Source organism: Gambusia affinis, linkage group LG24, assembly GCF_019740435.1.
Source record: "Gambusia affinis linkage group LG24, SWU_Gaff_1.0, whole genome shotgun sequence".
Taxonomy (NCBI): Eukaryota; Metazoa; Chordata; class Actinopteri; order Cyprinodontiformes; family Poeciliidae; genus Gambusia; species Gambusia affinis.
Window position 1 is genome coordinate 11,792,315 of NC_057891.1, and position 19,677 is coordinate 11,811,991.

The window sequence follows — 19,677 nt, forward strand, 5'->3', positions numbered from 1 at the left end:
TTCTGGTTTTGATCCGAAAACTTTGGCCTGCACTGTAAGAACATCCTTCAAAGGTTTGCTGTAAAAATTTAGACAAGTATTAGCAACTAGTGATAATGTAAGCCTAACGCCTTAGGTGGACCTTCATCTTAGGTCCACCAGACCTAAGATGGAGGGGATCTGATGGGACAGAAAGGCGAACATGACATTTATTCCCAGCTTTACTTGTTTTCTCCTAATCCAGGTGCTACAGTATCTTGTTAAGACGTTGCAGAGGCTACAGCTGCTTCAGTCTACAGCTTGTTTTTTTTTAATTATTTTGATTTTTATGAGGTCTGCCACACTTGGATGTTCCTCTCCTGCAGGCCGGACTTGACTTGCATTTGCTGTTCGTCTCCAGCTGAAAGGTAAAATGGCCTGTTGGACATGAATTAGATGCTTTAACAAGCAGAATTTGTCTGAATCTCATTTACAGAGATTATCAACAAACCTTTGCCTCATTCATTATGATTGATTATTACTACAATTAAAATTCCCAGCTGAGATGGTTTTGATTAATACTCTTTTTTTTCTTTCTCTCTTTTTTGCCTTTGGAGGTTCCAAACCACCGGTGATGTCATGAAAATTAATAGGCGCGTATGAAATTCTTGCGGAGACAAACAACATCTAGGCAGGCTCTTTGGTTGGAGAGAAGAAGGGGTGCTGGGTAGAAAGGGGGGGGCAGCATTTCCCATATTTCTGCTGCTGATTGACAAGGCTGACATATGGAATAGTTCACCTATTCCCCAGTGACAGGAAGATGGGGGAGAGCGCGGAAGAGGCGGGTAAACTTGCCTGTGAGGCTGAGTGCCGTTTTCTTTTTCCCTAAGATTTAGTGCTTCTGATCAAAAGGACTCGTATCTCTCTTACTAAATTTAGCACCAGTGGCAATTAGTGGCAGAGTCACACAGCCACTCCAGGAGCAGCTGACAAATAGTACCTTAACAAGTCTGAGATGTATGTCACAGCTTGATGGAGTTGTGTGTGCACAGCTTAGGGGAACTGTGTTTTCCCGTCTCTGTGGCTGGTGTGTGTGATTGTTGGCTGGCCGTTCTGGTTCTCCTCAGTTTGAGTTGCTTGACGGACGTCGGCGTTTTGATCCAGCTCGGATCAAAACGTCCTAATGATTTTCTATCAAACAGCCCACACCGGCTGCGTCCGGTCACCGGCCCAAGCACCGCTGCGCTGCGTCCATCCGTCCCTTTCGGACCATAAAACCATCTGCCAAACGCATCCAAGGCTGCAGTCCATGTCTCCACTCACTTTAGCGCCATGTGATGTGTCAAAAAGTACCAGTTGTCACTCAGTTGAGGAGACGCACAGTGGCAGCAATAAGACAGGGCGAAAGAATTCCTTAAAAAGCAACAAGCAGTTTTACATTTTTTTCTAGTTGTTTAATTTTTGTGTTGAAGGACCAACTCAAAACTAGAAATCACTCCTCAAGTGTTTTTTGTAGGATTGAGATCTGAAGTTTGGTTAGGTCAACTTACTGCTTCGCCTTCATTTTAGACCCATCCAGGACTCATTCGCAGTGGTAATAGAAGGTTCCTGTCCAAGATTTGATGGTACTTGACCCCAATCATCTTTATCTGCCCTTTGTTAACTTGATCTTGTTTTCATACTCCAGTCTCATGATCATAGCCTTTTCACTCAAACCATCTCTGAATCATTTGGCTGTTCTCTACCAAACCGATGCACCATCTAACTGCTATCAGTGGTCTTCCTAAATTCCTTCAAAACCCCAAGACGTTGTTCCACCGTGGTTATGAACTGAATCTTCACCTTTCTCATAATCATTTGATGAGGATCTTTCAACGAGTTTCAGTGAGCTCATTTTTATTTGAGCTCACTGAGCTTCTTGCTGATGATATCGCTGAACATTCCAGTCTTCTCTAGATTTATTACCTGCTCTTGAGGTCCCTTTATAGCTCTTTGGTCTTGCCCATGGTGGTAAAGAGTTTAAAGAAAAGTGATAGACTTGTTGATTTAGAAAACAGCTTAGAAATATAAGCTGTTTTCTCACCTGATAGTCTGGCAGACTCTGTTGGATTGGGGTCCAAAACAGCAACATTTATTCCATTTCCAGCTGCTGTGGTTCTCATTCTCACTGCCAACCAAACCCTTTGAGTAACTCATTCCCCTCCTGGCCTGTACCAAGAATAAATGAAGGAAATCTCCTTCAGAGATTGTCTTTTAGCGGTTGGAGGATTTCTCTTTTGTTTTTAGCTAAAGACCAGGGGTCATTTCTCCCACTAGCACTAGGCTAACACATTTTGGCTGTATTTATCCAGTATGCCCTGTGCCATAGTTCTCTTCCTGCTTTTGGAGCGGTCTCCACTCAGGTTTGCATTCACATATGCATTCGAACCGCACCAGAGTTCACCTCAACCCAACAAAGACTGAGGTTTGTAGACAGACCAGAGTTTATATTTTTTGTCCCCATCAGAGTTGGGTTATGCATTCACACCTCTCCAAATGAACCATACTATATAGGCAGACGAGTAGGATTGAAGTGGACTGAACAAGGGTGGTGTGAATGATGTACCTTTACAGATTGACCTGGTTAACTTTTAAGAAAATTTACCTGATGAGTAGTTGCTGGAGTTCTGTCTTGGTGATGGGGGTATGACACACATTTTAGTCTGATTCAATTTGTTCTTTCCGGTCTGGTGTATCTCTTTACAGTGGAAATGAAAATGAATCTATTTTTCTTTGAATCTTAAGTCTTTTATCCTCTTTATTAATTTGCGTTGTGACCCTCAAGCAAGGTTTCCACCAGAAAACTTGCAAAGCCCGGTGGTTGGAGCGCCCTGCGGTCATTCATCCAGCGGCCTGCCGTGTTTTTGAGTTAAAAAATGTTTAAAGATGACAGGAAATCTTAAAATATCACTTGTTAATTATGTGTTATTGGAAGATTAATATCTGAACAAAGCTAAGCCTGGTGGGGGCACAAACAAAGCCTGGTGGCCTGCCAGGCTTATGACACACTGGGAGAAACCCTTCTGAAGAATACATATAGCTGTGTATTTTCCGAGTGGTTTACTTTTGACCTCCTCTTTCCAGAGGCAGTTCTTCTAAACGCTTCTGAGATGAGAGATGGGAAAGTATCTGCCGACAGCCCATTTGAGTTCAAGGCTCTTTGTTTAGCCATTAATAATTGAGCGGATATGAAGACTCTACGAGGGAAAGTTGGTGAGGCCGAGGCCTGGTGGTTAGGAAGAGAAAAGTCCCAGAGAGTAGAGAATATTCATGCCAGGTTTTATGGTTTTGGCTCAAGTGTCGGTTCGCATTTTACTGCTGCTTGTTTAACACCAGGCCAAGGTAAATACACTGAAACATCCAACCTGGTATTACTACAATCTTTATAGAAATCCTTTACTTCCAAAATAAAAACTAGAGCAACAAACCGCTCTTTTTGTCATCTTGAACAAACCAATTAAAGTAGAGTAAATAGAAAATAAAGTAGTAGTCATACAAGAGAAGTGTCTTACACTGGACTCTGGGAAGAAAGGAGAGTTACCTGTTCAGGATGATCTGATTTCCTGTTGGGGGTGTCAGGTGGGTCAGTAGGATCTGGTAGCGAAGCTTCAAAAAGACAGAAACTTGTTCTTTTGAAACCCAGTTTCTCTAACCCACAGGAGCCTTTCACGTTTTTTTTACAAAATAAATTTGAGTTCTTGTGCAGCTGATTAGCAGCTGAAACCAGATTATAAGGTGGAAAATCTGATGTCGGAAACGCCGCGTGCTGCCATGAACGTGACTAAAAGCATGCAAGGCTGTAATAATAATTGCATTCTGGAATATACCCGAGCATTTGTTTCAGTCTGTCCTGCACGCCCGAGTTTATTAAAATGTGTTTATTTGTCGTTTGGTCAAGCTTTTGCTTTATTTATTCGGCTTGTTTGTCTTCCTCTGTGTTTCCGCCATCCAATTCCCTCTTTATCTCTCTTCCACTCCGGCAGCTCCTCTCTGCGTCCGTCACTCGTACGTCTTCAGGAGTCCACCCTCCCGCTCACCCATCAACATGCAAACAGACAGCCGCACAATCTGTGGATGCCTCTTCCTTTGATATGGTAAAGCAATATTCCACTTCATCTCTCTTTTCATTTGTCCATTTGCAGAGGAGATGCCATTAGCGGTGCATTATGCTCCTCTGGCGAGGAAGAAGTATCTCCAAAAGGAAAAGTCGGCGGCTTGCCGGCGTCCTGCAACGCCTCATTAGTGCACTGCCTTCCAACAAACGTATCAACAATGTTCTGAGCTAATAAGCTTTTATATTCCCTGGCTATGTGATGTAGAAAAAGGCAGAGCTGAAGGTCACGAGTGCATTTGAACGCAGCAAGTGGCTCAGAGAGGAAATGATTTATCTGGAGTTATTTCTGTGCTTTGCTCCAGAGGGCCGGCACATTGATGTGTGCGGTTCAAATGGCTTCTTTAAAAGCTCCAGTGGTGACACGCATATGTGAACTCTCATCAGCCTGATCGAGGCTCTTCACTTCACTCTGTCTCATGCGCATATGCAGGAAAGTGCCCCCTAACCAAGGCGTCCTGCTTGGTGATTTGCCCACCATAAAGCCTGAGCACTGCCTTGGTCCTCAGCCAAGAACGTTTCAGCCACGCTAAGTATTATGGACTCCTTGGGCGAGATGCTGAACCTTCAAATTTAACCCTCTAAGGTCAGCAGTGAGTTATTTTAGAGAAACGTACGTCTGAAAACTCATGTCAGCAGATTATGTGCTGGCAGTTTGTTCCCTGCCGAAGATTTCTGTTATTTTGGGGGGGGTTTCTTCGCTGTCCTACTGAAGTAATTTAAAAAGCAGCAGCTCTTCCACCAAAATGATTCCTAGAAATCCTACAAGTTTTAGAAAGAATTAAAATGGCATTATCTCCGGCATATTGAGACACTTCTTGGTGAAAACGGTCTTTTCAATATTTCTGCAATATATACTAGCTCCTACTTGGTGGAAAATGTGAAAAAAACTCCACAGATTAAAAACATACTAATTTTCAGTGCTCTCAAATAAACGAGACGAGTCAAGATTTTAACGTTTTGCAATTTTTATCAATATCTTTTTGCAGATTATATTCTTATGATGGGACCATCCAGGTTTTATTTCAGGAGGAAGATTCTCATCTCATCTGGTGACGGTATAAAGGTAAATAACAGGGATTCAACGTAAATTTCTAAAACTGATTACAATCAGTTGAAACAAATTAAGCTTTTACCTTCTAAATATGTTTTTGTTTTTTGTTTTTATTTCTAGATTGTAATCATGTAACTCAGCTTTGACTTACCTCAGAACGGTGGCAAATAGGACACTGATCCACGTGGTCTTTATTCCATAAATAATATTATGCTTTGTTTATGTTTTCACAAATGGAACAAAGTTTGACATTTTAATGTGCAAATTTGATCAGTTGAAGTATTTTAGATTTCAAACCAGGAATATAATTATAAGAAATGCCCAAAGAGATGCGACTCCAGGGTCATATATGCTTTATGGATTTGCAGCATTTTGGCAGGAAGTTAACTCACTTCATCCAACTTCACATACTCTGCAATGTTTGTAGCAAATAGAATCGTAAAATGACGACTATAATTCATCGGAATTAGCATTGATTATTAAGTTTGTGTACCCACAAGTTAGCTGGCTGCTGATGCACTTTTCACATGACTCTTGTGAACAAAAGGTTGTGTGTTTAGTTTTGTGAAGATTGACAAAGTTCTTGTCGTGTTAGCGAGAGCAAGTATTGTGGTTAAATTTGACAATCGAGAGATTTGACTTTTCAGCATCACAGTGAGTCCAAATACGGACAAATCAACACAGGGATGGTTTTAACAGAGAGTCCATAGTGTTGAACATTATACAGTGCAGTGTGAACAGCTGGGATGCTGATAGGCTGAACCAGAAGAGGGCGTGTCCAGGTACTCGTCATATTTTCCCCTTTAACAGACATGAGTTTGTTTCTTTTGAGATATTATTCAACTTGGAAAAGCATTTGGAAATTATTTTAAGCTGACACTGCAGAGAGAAATCTAACAAACGGATGAATCATGTTAATTTTTTTTTTTTTTTGCATTATGTTCTCACAAGCCCTAGAATAGGTTCTCCTAATGCTCAGAGTGCAAGATTTTGTGAATACAAGTGTGAGCCGATTACCTGAAATGTGAACGTCTGAACGAAACGGGTCCGGGGAGCGACGGCGTCTCGCTCCTCCCCTCTGGATCATTAGAATCCACATTAAAATGCAATAACTGCTGAGGTAACAAAGTAATTATCTCAATTAGCTTCCTGCTCATGCCAGCCTGCTCAGATGTATGTGTTCCCTCTTGGGATTGAAGCGAACGCCCCACATGCAGTCATGACCACTTTCTTGCAGAAGCATCTGGTCAGGCAGGATGACGGGACCAAGGCAGCTCTTCCTGCTGATTTTTTTTCTTTTTTCTTTTTGTTTCTTGATGCTGTGCCGGTTTTCAGGTATTCCTCCTCCTCCTTTCCCATTCTCATCCCCCCCTCCCACCCCACCTCTCTGTTAGTTTACTCGAGTGTTTGAACATCCAGTCCTGGTGGGGATTGTGGGAGTCGGAGTACTGTCAGGTCTAATTGCCACGGTGGAGTTTGGTGCGGAGACGGGGCCTGATTAGGGAGGAGGTGAGGGAAAACATCATGTCCCCGCTCTCTTCTCTGCCTGTCTCACCTGTTTTCTGTCTCTCTATGTGAGAGTTTTTCATCCTTCCTCTTTGACTCTCTACATGACTACACAGAATGATGGCAGCCTTGCACAGCTCATTAACCGAGAGAGAGAGAGAGGCGGAGAGAGAGACGGACACTGAGGGGTAGGTGGAGAGAGAAAGAGGGCAGCAAATACTTTTCTCACCTGATGCCTTGTTGACTAGATCAAAACGTTTGGATTCTAGCAGAGGGCCTCTGGTAGTTCTTTAACAATGAGTTTTATTGTTAAAGAACTACCATGAATACCCAATTTTAATACTTTTAACAAAACTGTTTGTCTCTTCTGCTATATTTTCCCACCACCGTTCACCGTTTGCCTTTAAATGCCTTCAAAAACCGTTCAAATTCACTGTCGGCCATTTATATGCTTTCTGATATTTTGACGTCTTCAGAGATGAGAAATTCTCCTCAATCCTTTTAAAGCGCCTTTGGCATTTTTTATTTTTTTTATCTGGAAAATCTTAATGAGTTTCCATCTACTTTGAACCATCCCGTGTCAAAGGAAGAGTTAAAAACTGAAAGCTGTCTTCTTGTTGAAATGAAACAAAATGTACAAAACGAATAAACCGAATAACTTTGCCCAAAGAGAAAATGTGAAACAGTTAGATGAAGAAGGTTGCTTGTGTGACACTCTTTGACAGCTAGGGGGCAGTTTTTAGGTCTCTGATGGTGATAATGTGAAGTATTCAATTGCAGTCCCCCCCATCCTTGCATTGCTTTGGTGTGGATATATTTAGATAGTAGCTTAATTCACAGATTTCATATTCTTTCCAATATGGCAGATCACTGTAAAAAATAAAAAATAAAAACGTAAAATCTGTCATAACTGAATAAACTTTAGTTTTGTCCAATTAAAGTAACTCTAGGTCAAATATTCTGGAGCTTTGACATGAAAAGCTGTCCGTCAGTTTGTGGTGCTGTGGATGCTGGGAGCTCTTCAGGCTGATTCTGGTTGTTATTCGGCTCGAGTTTTGGGTGAAAACACTTGAAACCCTATTAGTCCTGTAGTGGGTCCGGTGTGTGTGTGTGTGGGTGTGTGTGTGTGCGTGTGTGTGTGTGTGTGTGTGTGAGGCAGTTTGTGAGTCTCCTCTTGTCAATACAACTGTGGGATGAACATAAGTGCGTCTAAAGGCAGAGAGGGGAATGCGCTGCAAGAAATACCAGCCAGAACATCTCGGTTTTTACAGCACTTTGCTTTTTAAGAGTTCTTTTTTATATATATATATCTAACTTAGTTGTGTGCAAAGGTTTCAAACCATCCTGAAACCAATGAAGACGTTCGAAAGTCTCTAACCGTTGATCAAGACCTTCTGATAAGACAAATATAAAGATTAGTTTGGGCTTTTTCAAAGTGCTGAATGAAGCATCATTCCCGTGTCGGATCTCTTGTCTGGACGGCTACTTTCTTGCAGTGGTGTTGCTAAGAGAAGAGATTGCCTGTCAGGGCGCTGATTTCTCTCCGTTCTCAACTGATGACGATAATAATAACCATTTGCAGGAGTGGTGGCAAACTGGGGGGGGAGAATTAGGAGGGTGAGGTGGAGGGGAGGTCTAGAATGACGACTCCTTTAAAGAGCGGCAAGCGCGCAGTCAGTTCCGCAATCAAAACACAGATTTCTGGAAACGCACAAAGTGCAGATTGCGGCGCACACATCCTGTTGTTTGCCGTCGACAGAGGATATCAGGCCGGTATTTGTGTTCAGTAATCAGCAGGTCCTTCATCGGCGAGCTTCTAGAGAGACATCTGAGGGGAGATTGTCTGCTAATCAGGCTATGTGGTTTAAGGAGGAGGGGGGTTATGAGCGGGCGGGAGGGTATCTTATATCGCTGATTGTTGCTGTAATGGTTCTGTGGGGGTTAAGTGTTCTTTATACGAAAATGAGCAAAACATGTGTAACAGGATTTCAAAAATATTTTTTGTGTCCAATTCTTTAGGTATTAAAACGAAAATTTTCACAATGACAGGTTGCGATGGACCGTTGACCTGTCCCAGGGCGTACCCCACCAGTCCAGTGGTCAACTGCACCATTGGCAAGCACCCCTCATGACCTTATAGATCAATGGTCCCCAACCTTTTTAGTGCTGCGGACCGGTCAACCCTTCGCAAATTTCCTGCGGACAGGGGGGGTGCGCGCGTTATAAGGATCGGGACCAACGCCGTTGCTTCTTATGATGGGGGGGGCGATGCCTCTTTAGAAGGAGGATGCTGTTGTGTCTTGCTGCATGTTGGCGCGCAAGACGTAACTGAGAGCATCCAGTTTAGGATTTTCAAAATAAAAGTTCCACCAGACTCAATACATAGAATGGACATATTTAATTATTCTTGCGCGGCCCGGTACCAATTGGACCACGGACCCTAGAGATGGTTGTGCGTGAAAATCCCAGTAGATCAGGAGTTTCTGAAATACTCAGACCAGCCCATCTGGCACCAACAACCATGCCACGTTCAAAGTCACTTAAATCTCCTTTCTTCCTCCTTCTACACGTCTACATTCCTAAATGCATCGATTTGGTTCCATGCGATTTCCTGATGAGACATTTGTGTAAATGAGCAGTTGGACGGGCGTACCTAATAAAGTGGCCGGTGAGTGTATAACTGCATTCAGTTCCCCGTTCCATACTTCCAACAGGCAGGAGAAGATCCATCTCCGCAGACTCTCGGCCCATATGTCGCCAATCACGGTTGCGTCTGCCGATGGAAATAACATCCTATAATTACCCGTCAAGCAGGAAAGTGTTGGTTTATGTGCTCTGCTATGTATTTTCCCATCCAGCATCTTTACATCTGTACTCTACAAGCCACATTTCCCAGAGATCCCTCTCCTTCCTCTAGTCCTCTCTTGATCCCCCCCCCCTTCCTTCTACCATCCTGTCATATGCGTGATCACTCCCTCCTCCTCACTTTGCATCCCTCTCCTCCCACTATTCCCCCTCCATGCTTTTAATCTGGGGTTGATGATACTTGGTGGAAGCACTTAAGTTTCTGAGCCAGGTGTCTCCCCTCCCCCCCCCTCTGCACCCCCCATGCTTAACATCACAGGCTTAGCGCCTCATTCTGCAGCTCCTTGCCTCAGAGCATGAGCATGCATGCAAAGCTCTACAATCTAGTACTTATTGTGGACATTTGCATACTATGAGACAAAAACTATATGCTTTTTCCTTTTTCTTTAAAATGTATAAATGCTACTGCAAAGATAACACAGGTTATACTTTTTAATCCAAATAATGCTAAATATGTCAGAGGAATTGAGCATTGGAGTCTAAAAATGCATTTTCTTTGTCTTTCTGTTGAGAGAATGCTGCAGGTCAACGAGTTTCCTTAGAAACTTTTGAAAGCAATTTCAATAATAATCAATCAGTGTGTATTGCAACTGGGATCAATTAGAATGTATATGTGTTGAATTGAGATGACTTTCTGCACTTTGTTGGTGAATTGTTGCTGTAGAAATAAACCGGATTGGATTGAATTCCTGGCATTCCACTGTACAAACGGGAAATGGAAATTGGTGCAGTTTATTGATTGTTATCAAAAAGTGACAGATTGATCTGAAAATATTATTCCACATGATAACATGTGGTTTGGGCTTAAACTACATTTACATAACCACTTCAGTTTAAAGGATCAAATATGCTGTCTTAATTAACGATTTCTTGCCAAGGTTGACTTGAATAATTAATAGAGTATAAGAAGGTGTCTGAGTTGATTCCCATGTTTCTTGTTGAGTCATACATCTTGTTTGGCATTGAGTGTATAAGGTGTTGTTTACAGATTACATTATTAGTGGGATTTAGGCGATGTGTGACCAGTTAGAGCTCCGTTTGCTCCGTGTTGCTTCGCTCAGAAAGCTCAGGAGACGGGATGAAACCGAGACATAGCAAAGGCTGAAAAAGGAAAAACAGCAAGAGAGATAGAGAGAGACGGTTGTCGTGTTTGTTTGTCGTCCTTCCTTCGCTGCCTCCGTTCTGTCTCGGGAGTCTTCTGCTTCAGGAACCATCAGGACCTTTGGGTTTGTCCATCATGTGTCAGGAAGGTGAGTTCAGATACAGCTTCAGGGAGAACGATAGCGGCTAAATGCTAACCACTCTGTCCACTCTGCGGGTCGCTTCCTCCAGGCTGATTCCAGATCTTCTTGTTTCCTCGACCTTACAGCCAGGCTCACCGTGAGCCTCCTCAGAGCTGCCGTGTTTTTTTCCGTCCCTTTCCCCTCGCCTTGCCTCCCCGTCCTTGAGACATCTCGGTCTCCACGCTCGGCGGCGGCGCCCCTCGGCCTCCTGGTCGGGACAGAATGCTGGTGTCAGCACTCCACCTCTCCCTTCCCCGCCCTCCGCCACCTTTGCCTTTATCTGTCGCTTCTTCCAAAGATGCTCTTTCCGTCTCCTGTACCCCAGGGGTCAGGCTGGTGGAGGGGGAGGAGAGCGAGCGAGCAGGTACCTGACTCGGAGGCAGAAAGATAATTTCGGCCAGGCGGCTCTGTTTAAGGTTAAAGCCTTATTTGCATTTCAAAAGCGGCGGCCGGCCGTGTTGCCACCTCAGGGACGCCATCGACCAACCGGCGTGTCATTTAATGTCAGCAGACACCGGGGCCTTGATGAAATTAATAGAGCAGCCTATGATTGATAACTGCAGTGCTTGTCAGTGCCGCGTCTCTCCCTCCAGACCAGACGTCCACACAGTCTCAAGTTGAAGTCCCTCCACTCAAACGCCGACCTGCTCTCAGGATCCCTGCTGCTTGGAGTAAAGATTTTAGAAATAATCCAGGTGATTTTCAGCAGCTGCGGTTGATTAATCTCCGGGGATGAAGCATTAAGATGATAAACAACCTTTAATGTTCTTGTTTTGAGTGGAAAATATCACCACAGAAGAGTGTGGAAAAGTTACACCTCCACCTTAAACCACATCGGCAATGTAATTCATTACAGGTAAACAATAAAATCAGATGACATGGGTAGAAGGATGACATCCTTCTACCCATAACTGGAAGTAGAAATACATTTTTATTTAAGTTCCAGATTTGGGGATCCAAGGGTCTGTGCAGTTAAACTTTATGCAGACCATAAAAGAATGATCTACAAGTGAAAAAGAAGGATTTAAAAGCATTAAATCCTTCTTTTAATTTAGACAATTTCCAGCATTTTCATTGGTTGGGGTTCAGCAGAAATTTCAGAAAACTCATGAATATATTATTTCTTTTAAAATTAAGGCTCAAATACTCATGGTTGTGAAATGCCCATAGTATATTTTGACTAACATTTTCGACTGTAACTCATTTTAACCAGTTGGGAAAACAGACCAGAAATTTAACATTTTTAGCAGAAAACCAAATTTCCTCAGAGCTCTGTGACATTGTTGATATCTAGTAGTTTACAGTGGTGGACATGTAGGTGCTGTTTGTCCAGAATTGTTAAAGTTTGTTTGTCTGGCTGTCATTTCGCCGGGCCGTTAACACAATCAGACGTACTGGACAGAATCATGACAGGAAGGCCAGGAAAACAAAAGAGGACCTAATAGAGATCTTTGTGGAACACCAGTCGTATTCTTGGCATAACCAGCTGGTACGTCTTCTTTTATACACATTGCAGTCAATATCTGCACTTATAAGTAAGCCAAATAAAGAAAAAAACGCGCATTGCTGTGATTGTGGATGAAACAAGGATACCTTTAGATGCGGGAAAACCCACCAAAACCCTGAAGTTCAGGAGGAAAGCAGATTCCCCAGTGGGAGGTCTCAGTGCTGGGGAGGGATGAAGCCGTTAGCTCTGCTAATGGATGTCCCGCTCCTGCAGGTCGGTGGTCAGCGAGGTCAGCCTCTGCACACATCCAGCTTCAGGACAAGCCTCCAAGGCCTCTTTGAAGACAGACAAATCAAGAGGAGAACGGTGGGGGGGGGATCGGGGTTGGGGGGAAGGCTGTGGGAAGAGATGAGAGTGAGAGATGGGGCAATCCTGCAACGACTTGATGTGTTCTTGTCAGTCTTAATCTCTGGGTGCCGCGGAGAAGGGAGGGGATGAGGCGCGCCGTAATCTTCCCGAGCAGCGGACTCTTTCCCAGCCGGCATTCAATTCCAATCCACTTCATAGCAGCCCCGCTGCTTTGCACACATCTCGCCTTTAAATCAGCAGCGCAGAAAGACAAAACAAGAGGTGTAGACGGAAAGGTGATTCACATCCTCCTTCCTCCAGCTCGCTCATTTACATCTGCTATTATCTGCGTATATTGAAAGCTGGGAGATAAAAAGAAAAGGAGGAGAGAAAAAACAAGTGGCAGGCGGAAAAAAAAAAGAACAATAAGAGGAGGCAGAGGAGGCGCAGCCCTGTTTGAATCAATTACATCCTAAAGAATCTTCCATTTGCATCCGTATCTGTTCGGAACCTGAACAAATGCCAGATGCCTTTGTGCGTCCGGTTATTTATAGTGGGAGGCTTTCTTTTTCTTTTTTTCCCTTCCTTTTCGTAATTGTGCAGGAAATATCAAATTTGCATAGAGTGATTATTGTTGATTGTTTATCTAGCCGTCAGAACGTCTCAATATCTGAAGTCTGACAGGTTGTCAAGTACTTAAAACTCATTTATTTGGGGTGAAATTTGCATGTAATTTGGCGGTAATGAGGAGGATGGAGGTGGTCATGGATTAGATGCTGTGGGGGGGAAAACTGAGACAAAACAACTGGGAATGAACCTCAGCTTTATCTTTTGCTAATGCTACCTGCTGCTTCACGCTCAAAACAACAATGTCTGGACCGGACCTGGAAGACGTTCCAGAACCTCCAGATTCATAATGCCAGTTAGCTTTCACTAACTTTATGATCCAAAATGGCAAATTAGATGTCGCACATGTGGAATATTAACTGTTATGTCAATAGGATAGTTAATTTGTAAAATACAATCAATTTTTTATTTTTTTTTACCAATTGTTTCTCCAGATACAGATATCTGAAAGTTAAACAAATACTACATTTAATGTAATTCAATAAGTTGCATCCAAAACATATTAAATTGTGGAAGAAACACAATTTTAGGATTATAACATGAATTTTAAAGAAAGTTTTCAAAAATGTAACATTTAGAAAAAATTTTTATCCTTAAACAAAAAGAATGCTTTTTATATTCAACTCCAAGTATGAAACTAATCTTTATATTTTTGAGAGTTATTATTCCATCCATCCATCCATTTTCTTTACTCCCTCCTTCCCTAAATGGGGTCGGGAGGGTTGCTGGTGTCTATCTCCAGCTGCGTCCCGGGCGAGAGGCGGGGTACACCCTGGACAGGTCGCCAGTCTGTCGCAGAGAGTTATTATTATTATTATTATTATTATTATTATTATTATTATTATTATTATTATTATTATTATTATTATTATTATTATTATTATGTTCATGTTAGAGATCTTCAGATTCAGATTACTTTGGCTCCACTGTTTACAAAAATACTTTCACTTGGGAAGCCTAAAAACCTGTGTTTACTCCGCCAGACCTGTAGGGGGCACTGACCACTGACCATTGGTCAGGCCTACATTAAGCCTCCTCATGAGGTTAGTGGTAAGAAACAGCAAGAGCACACAAATGTTGACCAGCAGTTGACCTGCTGGCAAAAGCTGAGGAGGATCTGCCCTGGTGGTTTAACTGGTTCACCAGACCAGTCGGACCGTACATCGTTCTTTGTTGCACACTGCGTTGCCACCGGCGCAGAGCTTGCTCGGCTCTAGCAGGAGGTGGATTTGAGCTCATCTTGGGCATCATGAAACCTTCTGTACTGCAACTGGACCGCCTTGTGCTTGTTGATGGTCAGGATGGCCATCAACCATGGCTGAATATTCTCAGCCATGGATCCCATTCTGATGCAAAGCAAGATGGCCGAATGGTACTTAACTAAAGCAGTCATTCTCTGCTGCTTTCTTTTTTTTCCCTTTATCTACCACTAAATTCTCCACTTGGAGTGCAGTTTGGTGTCTCTGTCAGTCTAGACGGAGACACCAAACCACCAAGCTCCATTCGTCCATCTTATTAATGGCGTTTTTAATACCAATCAGAGAGACTCCGCCCATCGTCAGGACTGGGTGAGCGCTCCCAGCGGGGTTCGGCGCTGAGCCGTCCTGTCTTACATTATCGGTCCTCGGCTTCATCCTTCATCCTGGATGTAGCCAGCTAATGAGTAAACATGCTGGTGGCGGGTGAGTTGGGGTGGGCGGAGTATCAGGGGACATACACAAACAAACAAACAAACAAACAAACGAGCCGCTTGTTTGTTGCTCTTTGCGTGAACAAAGGATTTCAGCTGTTGTGGGTAAGTTTGGACCTGAGGAGAGCCGGGTCCAGTGCATGACGCGCCGCATGCTTCAGGGCATGAAACGTTTGAGCACCTGTTAAAACATCCAGCGCGTTTCACCTTGAGAGCAAGGTCATCTCCAAACAGACGAGCCCGCAAAGCAGAGCCTTGGTTCTCGGGCCCCAGCCTGACCGACAGCAGCCAGGAAGCGACGGAGCGCGCTCAGTGCAAGCGGCGCCTCGATGTCACCTCAGCCATGGGGTTAAACGCCGCTCCACTGCTTTCATAGCGGGGTCCGGGCGTCCGAGCCTGAACCGCTGTGAAAATGAGCCACTCGGCGAATGAAGCTACTATCCGTGTTTCTGCGCCACTCTCATCCCCTGAGAGCGTTTCTGACTCTTTCCACCAGGGTGAGTGTGGATAATCAGCCAGAGCACAGCAGACTAAAAGGGCGGGTCAGAGTTTTAAAAGAGATGCGATGCATTTCCCGACCCTGCATAACGACCATGAAGTGGCCCTCGTGGCTCAACCTGAGAGCATGAAAAAGGCCTCAGAGGGGACCAGCCATTGCCGGCCTCTCTTCATTGTCCCAACGGCTGCCTGCACTATGACAGAGTGAGGAGTGGAGAGCTGAAGAGCTCTCAGCCTTACCTACCCAGCTGCTGCTCTCCACCATGAAAGCCCAGGTAATGCCCCCTGATCAGCATGATAGCACGCTACCAACGCTCTACATTTATTAACCTTCATTTACCATCTAGTTGGTACCAGAAAGTCAATCTACCTCTCAGTAATAACATTTCCCTCACGGACAACGGGGATCTTGAAACTGGAATCTGAGTTCCTCCAACTGTAATGCAGCTGAACTTCGTATTGGTGTGTGGGTTTCTCACATTAGAGGAACAAACCTTTTAGTGAGGTATCCTCAAAACAAAAAAAACCCAAAAATACAGCCGTCTGGGCAAGTAAGCTCCGGTTAGAACGAGAAATGCTGATGTTCTTAGTAAAAGAACGACTCTACTCTTAAGAAAATGACTCAACTGTGAGGCTAATGAATCTTCTTGCAGTGGTATTATTTATTTAATCAAAATTTTATAACGTCTACTCAATGCAGTCATTTCAGAACTCACCTAAACTTAGCTTAGTTATCTTATGGTAGCTTAGCTAAGATTAGCATAGCTAATTTCAGAATGCCTTAAATAATTGAAGCTAAGTTTATCTTATCTTTGCTTGTTAACAAAGATTAACAAGCTACGTCACTAAGCCTACATTACATTACATTAACCTAGCTAGCCTTAGCTTAGCCAACCTTCAAGTACCACAGAGCTGTGTTTAATCCTGTTATTTTACACCTGCTACACAAACATCAGTTCATCAGCTAGCACAAACAGCACAGATTTTGTTGTTTGCCTGATTCAAACAACAAAAACTTTTTCAAAGCAAGACAAAAGAATCTCTCCTCAACCCCCCCAGCATACTGTCACCTTCAATGAGAGACGACATTTTTTATTTTACTCACATTATCTTTATCTGATGTTATCATTTGCTTGATATCAAACATTTTAACGCGTCAACAAAGCAAAAACAGAAGACATATGCAAAGGGGTTCCTCACTGAATATCCAGGTTGCTAGTTTTAAGCTACTTTTTGTCGTTTGGACCTGCACCTGTCATGCAGACGATGACAACATCGGCTAGGTGTAGGGACGCCTGATTGCTTAGCAACATCCATCAGTTCCTGCGTGTCGTCCCGGAAACCCGGCTCCCATCCTGCAGATCCCAGCCTGCAGACAGCACCTCCAGAGGAGGCTAACATCAGAGCCCGGCACGCTGCGACACCAACACTCAGCGCGCCGTCTATCAGAAGGAAAAGCTGCTAATGATGATGTTTTTCTTCAAATGCACAAACATCAGGTCCAGAGAGATTTACGAGCTTGACAGAAACGTCTTCTCGCATTACGCCAGAGCAGCGGCGAGATGTAATAATTTCCCTTGAAAAGTGGGGCTAGACGCCCGCTTCCTAATGATGGGATCTTTTGATGTTTAAATTAGGATATCACACGCGAGGAGCCGTCCTTCGAGGCTGCACCTTCTTATGACAAGATTAGCAGCAAAGCAGAGCCATTACTGAGGTTTATTTCACCCAGACAACTTCCCAACTCGGAGACAGGGACACGGAGACGAGAGGAGGAGGGGACAGGTCCCATTCAGCCTCTTATTGACAGATCAGTTCTGATGCCCAGATCCGTGTCAACTTTTCCATGTCCAGCTGTCTGCGCTGTCGCTGCGCCGCTCAGCCATAAAAATCAATAAAGCTGTTAATAATCCTGACAGGCTCTAAGACGGACTGGAGGCAACATTTACTGACTGTCCCGCTTGGACAGTGGAGACACTGGGGACATCCGGCGTCACCTAAAGATTCATCCGCTTTACACGAGCAGTGAAGATGTTTCAGACTCCGGGTTGTTACTGAAATTCTCAGAACCGTGCAAAAGTTTTAGGCATTCAGAATATCTGACCATTTTCTACCCAGCTGTTATATTTGGTCTAATAATTGTTTGTCTAACCAATCAGACTGTGCAACAGACAAAAACAAAAACCGGAGGGGACAAAAAGGTAAACTCAGAGAACACAGATGGATGAACGGTCCTGGTTCACTTCTGTTTCTTTCCATCTTCTCAAACCTCCAGTCAGTCATCGTAGGTTTGAGTTCTGCTGGAGATTTTCCTCTTTATTGTCGCCCCCTGCTGGTCAGGAGGAGTGAATTCCTCAAGTCAACGACTCCTGCTGGGCTTCCATAGAGAGAAAACTTTTAAACTAACTGGAATAATTAACTGAACTTGATTGATTGATAACCGCGATCGATTGGATGATTAAAATTCCGTTTTGTGTTGAATTACCTCCAGACGATGTGTAGAATTGGCACTATAGGAAGATCAGATCAGAAGATCAGTCCTGGGAAACGACCTTTGATCCCAGGATCCTCCAACACTCTGAGGTTTCCGCTGGGAACCCATCTGGAGTCTTGTCCACGCAAGACTCCAGATAGGAGATCAGAAATCGGCTGCTAATTCGAGACGTTCCAGGAGGAACCCCGGCGCTCCGAATCAACGTGTGAAGTTGGTTAATGGGCTCTTGGAGTGTTTGGCTCCTGTAATTCAAGTGCTCACTGGGGACATGTGATCTGCTGCTTCACAGCCTCAGATTATTAGCTCCACTGATGATGGATTTAAGAGCAAATCAAGAAATGGCGTGTTCCATGAGAGAGAAGACCAAAGAGGTGTTTGCTCTCTGTGTCTCCTTTTCAACTCCCCCCCAACCCCACCTCCCGTCTTTGTCTCCCTCCACGCCGAGGCGGAGAGGCTCCCTCTCTTCAGGAACGGTTCCAGGGAGCCGCCGGATGATTTATTCATTGTCGTGTTTTTCTCCTCTCCTTGAACGTACCGAGGACAGAAGAGGACGGGAAACTTTCAAGCAGAGTACAAAGCAATGTATATTTGGGTCGCACTTCTTCTGTAAAGGTGTGTGTTTGTGAGCGTGTGCAGTTCCTCCTCCTCCTCCTCCTCTTCTGGTGGCTGAGGTCGGCTCCTCTCTTTGCCGCCACGTTCGTCCTTGAAGCGGGAGCCAGCGGGGCGCCCCAGCCATCTGAGAGGGGGAGGCCGGGCGCAGAGGTTGGGAGCTAAATAATGGATGATTTCTTATTGGAATGAAAGAAGGAAGCGTGTCATTACCTGGAGCAGAATGCTTAATCCTGAACTCAGCGGGAGCAGAACGGCGACGTCAGCTTCATCACCTCTGAATCTTCTCAGTCATGCAGAATTCGTCTGGGATGCTTCTCTGTTCCTGGGCCATCAGCATACGGTGATCTACACCTAAAAGGTGCAAAATATTCTACTTTTATCCTTCAAAGATAAAAAAAAAACATCAAGATGGTAAAAAGCAACCAAAGAATACCTAAGAGGGCTAGAAATGTCTAACAGCGCTTCTTTCAAGGGTCTTCCAGGTACAGCAACTTAATTTAGTCATTTAACGATTTAGTCATGGAAAACTACCTATTGATGGATTTTTCTCCCTACTCAATGCTAGTTGACACACAATTGGCTGTAGTTTCCAAAGCATCCAATCCAGGACCTCCATTTAGTTCCTATGGCACTAATTGGCCGTACCCTGAAGAGTGGAGATAATGAACCAACAAAACACTAAATGATCCAACTGAAATAAGCTGAACACTTCGTCGAAAACCAAAGCAGAAAGGTCGCGAGGTCATGAAAGATGCAGTGTCCCCTTCTCTGAAGAATATTAATGACTTAGCAAGTTTGACTCTAAAAGTGGATGAGATTCAGCTTTAGTTCACACTGAATGACTAATCAGTCATTAGTTTCCCAGTTTGGTCGCCTCCTTTCAAACTGGTGAAGGATGAGCATGCAGCGACACACTTTCTCCCTACTTAACAAACTTTGAGAAATAGTAATAATAATAATAAAACATCAACATTTTCACACCTGAGGAGCTCATCTCTGCCGCGAGAGATGAGAGAACGAGATAGTTAGCTCTAAATTGGGACACAGTTGAGGAATCTGTGACTCCCCCCACATTCCGAGTCGTGGCTAAATAACAGAGCGGATCGTCACAAAAACCAAATCAGGCTAATGATGTTTGCTGTAAT

At 43.9% G+C, this 19,677-nt stretch overlaps 1 long non-coding RNA gene across 4 annotated transcripts in view; it reads left to right on the top strand.

Moving 5' to 3' along the window:
• The first annotated feature begins 3,980 nt into the window (after positions 1 to 3,980).
• Positions 3,981 to 19,677, top strand: part of LOC122827228 — a 99,255-nt gene continuing 83,558 nt past the window's right edge. For all 4 annotated transcript variants that reach the window (XR_006369999.1, XR_006370000.1, XR_006370001.1 and 1 more), the window contains exons 1-2: positions 3,981 to 4,091; positions 5,098 to 5,174. This is a non-coding gene — a long non-coding RNA (uncharacterized LOC122827228). The remainder of the gene's footprint in view (positions 4,092 to 5,097; positions 5,175 to 19,677) is intronic.